The sequence below is a fragment of the Triticum aestivum genome, chromosome 1B (assembly GCF_018294505.1).
Source record: "Triticum aestivum cultivar Chinese Spring chromosome 1B, IWGSC CS RefSeq v2.1, whole genome shotgun sequence".
In the NCBI taxonomy this organism is placed as follows: domain Eukaryota; kingdom Viridiplantae; phylum Streptophyta; class Magnoliopsida; order Poales; family Poaceae; genus Triticum; species Triticum aestivum.
The window spans coordinates 235591635-235597634 of record NC_057795.1 but is presented as its reverse complement, the minus strand read 5'-3'; positions in this window follow the sequence as shown (position 1 = coordinate 235597634).

Below are 6000 nucleotides of genomic sequence, written 5' to 3'. Positions count from 1 at the left end.
CACTGGCCCTAGAGGCATTATCCGAAGCCCTAGCGGCAGAGGAACTCACTGCGCTGCACTCCACGGTGGACAGGGACGATGTGATACTCGATAAGAGGTCTAAGTCCACCTCTTTTAAACCAGCAGACGAAATAGTCAAATTCCAGGTCCATCCAACGGACCCCACAAAGACGGCCTCCATTGGGGCACAATTAAATCCTGATGTAGAAGCCGCACTACGAGAATTCCTACGGGAAAATTGGGACATTTTTGCCTGGCACCCTTCTTACATGCCAGGAATCCCACGCAGGCTGGCAGAGCACAGCCTAAATATCCTAAAAGGATTCAAGCTAGTCAAGCAGGCTCTTCGGCGATTTTCCGAACCCAAAAGACAGGCAATGGGAGAGGAGCTAGCCAAACTCTTAGAAGCCGGATTCATCAGAGATATAAAACATCCGTACTGGCTATCCAACCTGATAATGGTACCAAAAAAGGACAAATCCTGGCGCCTTTGTGTCGATTTCAAAGACCTTAACAAGGCCTGTCCAAAGGACCCTTTCCCTCTCACTCGCATCGACCAAATCATCGATGCTACCGCAGGGCACGATTCATTGTGCTTCCTCGACGCATACTCCGGATACCATCAAATCAAGATGGCGGAAAAAGACCAGGCTGCAACGGCATTCATTACTCCATACGGACCATTCTGCTTCAACACAATGCCCTTCGGACTCAAAAACGCCGGCGCAACATATCAGCGCATGATTCAGACATGTCTGGCTACCCAGATAGGCAAAACAGTAGAGGCATACGTAGACGATGTGGTCGTCAAGACCAAACACGTCGAAACTCTAGTAGACGACTTGAGGGTGACATTCGACAAACTCCGAGCATATGACATTAAGCTCAACCCGGAAAAATGTGTTTTCGGCGTACCAACCGGAAAGCTCTTGGGCTTCATTGTATCCGGTAGAGGAATTGAAGCAAACCCAGCCAAGATCCGAGCTCTGTCACAATTGGATATCCCAAAAGACCTCAAGCAAATACAAAAACTAACTGGATGCGTGGCGGCTCTAAGCCGCTTCATCTCCCGTTTGGGAGAAAAGGCACTGCCCCTCTATCGCCTCCTCCGGCACACCGAACACTTCGAATGGACGGATGCTGCCACGGCCGGACTCAAAGAAATTAAGGCCATATTGGCAACAAATTCGGTCCTGGCAGCGCCCAACCTGGGCGAACCGATGTTATTATATATCGCAGCAACACATCAAGTTGTCAGCGCGGTACTCGTCGTCGATCGAGAAACAGAAGGGCATAAATTCCCTCTTCAAAAACCAGTGTACTACGTATCCACTGTCTTAACTCCATGCAAGTCTCGGTACCCACATTATCAAAAGATAGCGTATGCGGTGTTCATGGCATCCCGGAAGCTGCGACACTACTTTCAAGAGTGTTCCATAACGGTGGCCTCCTAAGTACCTCTCAACGATATTATAAACAATCGCGACGCGACGGGCAGGATTGCAAAATGGGCCATTGAGCTCTTACCATTTGACATAACCTACAAACCACGGCGAGCTATAAAGTCGCAAGTTCTGGCTGACTTCATCGCCGAATGGACCGAAGCCGAACTCCCTAAAGAGTACGGCGCATACTCCAATTGCATCATGCATTTCGACGGCTCCAAAATGTTGGCTGGCTTGGGGGCTGGCGTCGTCTTGATGTCCCCAACCGGAGACACAGTCCAATACGTGTTTCAAATAATGTACATGGACTCCAACAATGCAGCCGAATACGAGGCCCTTCTACATGGCCTCCGGATGGCAATCTCCATGGGTATTCAATGCCTAGAGGTGCACGGGGATTCAAACCTCGCAATATCCAAAGTAAATGGAGACTTTGACGCCAAGGATCCGAAAATGGCAGCCTACCATAATGCCGTCTTAAAAATGTCAGCCCGGTTCGAAGGACTCGAATTCCACCATGTAGCCCGGGATAATAACCAGGCAGCAGACGTGTTGGCACGCATCGGCGCAAAACGCGACGCCGTCCCTCCAAACATCTTCCTGGAGCGGCTCTTTAAGCCATCCGTATTATGGGAAGAGGAGTCCGGAAACGACAACCCGGAACCAACTGCACCACCCAACACAGAACATTCTGACACAATCGGTGGCTCAGCCAATGAAATAACACCTTCAGCCCACGAGATAATGGCAGCAATTGCCCCGTGGACGGAACCATTCCTAGCCTACTTAATCAGGCAGGAACTCCCCGAAGACCAAAATGAGGCCCGCTGCATAGTTCGGCGATCTAAAGCCTACAAGGTCCATGAGGGAGAACTCTATAAGAAAAGCACAACCGGAGTCCTTCAAAGGTGTATCTCTGAAGAGGAAGCGCGAAATCTCCTGGCTGAAATTCACGCCAGACTCGGCGGGCACCACGCTGCAGCCCGGGCCCTTGTAGGCAAGGCCTTCCGTACAGGATTTTATTGGCCGACAGCCCGGGCAGATGCTCAGGACTTAGTCCAACGATGCGTTGGTTGCCAGCTCTTTGCTAATCAAAGCCACATGCCACCCACCGCCCTCAAAACTATACCCATCACTTGGCCGTTCGCGGTCTGGGGGCTTGACATGGTCGGACCCCTTAAAGGGGGAACCCACAAGCACAAATACTTATTGGTCATGGTGGACAAATTCACCAAATGGATAGAGGCCAAGCCGGTTAAAACGGCAGAATCAGGACCTGTGATAGACTTCATATCCGGGGTAGTACACCGTTTTGGCATCCCCCACAGCATCATCACTGATAACGGCACGAATTTCACGGCCGACGAGGTTAAACTCTGGTGCAAAAACATGGGCATCAAGCTCAACTACGCTTCAGTCTACCACCCTCAAACTAATGGTCAAGTGGAACAAGCAAATGGTCTAATCATGAGCGGCATTAAACCCAGATTAGTGCGGTCCCTCACGGAATCTAACACGCACTGGGTAGAGGAGCTTGACTCCGTACTCTGGGGGCTACGGACCACGCCAAACCGCACTACCGGACTCACACCATTTTTTATGGTATACGGCGCTGAGGCAGTTTTGCCCTGCGATATAATTCATGACTCACCTCGCGTGCGCATGTACGAGGAAAGAGAAGATGAGTTGGATCGGCAGGACAGTTTGGACGCCTTAGAGGAGGAGCGCGACATGGCAAAATCCCGTTCCGCATTCTATCAACAGCAGGCTCGAAGATATCAAAGCAGGGAAGTACGGGCCAAAACTTATAATGTTGGCGAGCTAGTTCTACGCCTGCCGGACAAGAAAAAGGACAAACTTAAGCCCAAATGGGAAGGTCCCTTCATCATCGACCAAGTCCTTACCGCGGTGCATACCGTCTACGCAACGCATCTGACAACCGACTCGAGCCAAACCCATGGAACGCAGCCCGTCTCCGAAGATTTTACGCCTAGCGCCGGACTCAGGGTTCGTCTCCTTCCTCCGTCCATCTTTCATATTTTTCACTGTCTTTGTTTTCCCTCCTTTTTCCTCCCCCTCTCAGTACAAGCCTCTTGAGGGCTGATCTACGCTTTGTTCGCACTCACTCGATGTGCTACTCGCACTCGTTATACCCGGGGGCTTCTTTAACAGAAGCTTATTTATACGGGCTTCATGCCCAACACATGTGTCACACTTCCGCATGTACCTTTTGATCACCATTATATGCATCGATATGACTTAAGTTTTGGCCAAGCCGGGTTGCCTGGCTCTTGTGCTTACCCCTACGTTCCCGATTGTTCGGCTAGGAGGTAAAGGGAGCACCTCTGTGATTGTTACTGCCGGGTCAGCCGGACGTGTACCTCAGACTGGGTGAAGCCGAAGGCTAACGTTCTTAAGGGAGTATTCGGTCGGTGACCTGAAAGATGATTTATTACTTACCTATTTATCTGCCCCCAGATGCTTTTTCTGCTATTTTCGCAGTCTCGACATGCACTTTAGGGCATGCCTCCCAGGGAAAGGAACCCTTAACGGAACTATTCTCCCTGGAAGATGTTTCTTACTAACCATGTAATATAACATAGCTAGTTGGGCACTTGTCTGATAAAGCAATTATGACCCCTACGCCTTGTCTCCATGCATGCCCCGGTTCTTTTATAACCGTAAGGGTATTCGGACACACTCCGGACTGTTGGGTCCCGAGGTTGAAGCGAAACGGTCCGCAAAGACAAACGATCTACAATCCGGCTAGAAGGCATTTTACATGTCATTTTAAAATTACATCGTCAAACTGACTGATTATACTCCTCTTCAATCCCATCTAACAGGCTGTCTAATTTACAGTCCTGTTGGGAATATTTCGCGGCCAACTCTACTTGGCCATACATCAGGCTCATAGGGATCTCCTTCCCATCGGGCCCCACAGGCCCGACCTCGGCCATGTGGTTTGGGTCAGCCTTCGGGTACCGCGTCTTCACCATGGCCCAGGCCTCCCTGGCGCCTTGACGGCAGGCCGATATCTTCCACAGACGGAGACGCCGCCGTACTCCCTGAAGCTTCTCAGCAAGCCCTCCAAGACCCTCGGGTAGGGAGATGGAAGGCCATAAGGCCTGAACGACGCCGCTCATCGCCTGCCGAACACGTTCGTGCAGTTGCAGCAGCTCGGGAAGAGGGTCTCCCGTGGAACCAGGCATCTCCTCCGCCGGACGACCCGTGAGCACACCTACAGACACATTTCTGTCAATCGACTTTCTCGCCGAACTCTTCTTTTCAAAAGAGTTTGCTCAAGCACTTACTATAAATGCCGCGACGAAGCCGCCGATTCTCCTTTACGGAGTTAGACAGCTGGACCCGGACATCTTTTAGTTCTTCGCCCAGCTGGGTGTTGGCATCTTGGAGTTTGTTCCTCTCCTGCTGCACCCTCATAAGCACCTTCTCGCCGGCCTTCAACTGGCGCAGCAGGTGTTGCTTGTCCGGATCTAGTCCGGCACCCTCTGCAATATTATTGTCAGACTATACACACACGCCGCACTTCATAAACTACTTCTCTTTTCAAAATATGAATTACCAGAGGGGGTCTCCGTGGCTCCCCCGGCAGCGGCTAGTGCAGTCTCAAGTTGGGCCTTGCATTCTTGAAGCTCCTGGGATAGGTGGGTATTCTTCTCGGTAAGATCCTGCATAACAAATGATCCTTAAATCAGTTAGTTTAACTATTTTAAGTCTCGGGGGCTACTGGCATATATAACTATTAAAATTCCTCACCCGTATGTCTTTTACATACTGCTCCGTGGCTCTGGTTAAACCATCTTGAGCAGCACGGAGGTGCGCGTCTCCCGCATTAAAGGCATTCAATGCCTCTAGGGAGAAACACGCATCACGAAGAACTGTCCGACGGCGCTTGTGATTCATGGCGCTCTCCACCTCAGACCTGGTGGCGGACAACCTGTCGGCATCCTTCGTTGGAGGAGCATCCGGCTCGCGCCTTGCGCTCGCCTCCCCCTCCAGACCAGGCGTTGGAGCCTGGCTGGCGGAGGCTTGGTTGGCACCCTCTCCGGACTCAGTCTGGCGAGCGCTCTTTCTCCTGGAAGAATCATGAGCATTAATATACCTTCCAGGAGTCTTTCCCTTAAAAGACAATGGTGCACCATACCTTTGCGGCGACGTTTCGATTCGCGCCGCACTCCTGTTCCGCCTGCTAGGCCGCACTAACCTCGTTTGGTCAGTCGCCGCGGTCTCGGCTTCCCGCCGTAAAGGCACCTCCTGCGAAGCACCATTGGTACACAGTGGTCAGAAATAAGCATTAAAAAAGTAACGGTGTCAAGACTTCGGTCGTACTCACCTGGGAAGACGGACATAAACCGGGGTAGTCAGCCGTAATGGCGACTAAAGCATTGTCTATGCTGAGCTGGTGGAACACCCCGTCAATCAATTCCACCTTTATGTCTGGATCCTCTTCAGAGGCCGGATCAAGGGATCTTCCCGGATCCTCGGGTTGTGGAGTTGGGCTTTCTATGCCCTCCACATCCCGGCGCAGTTC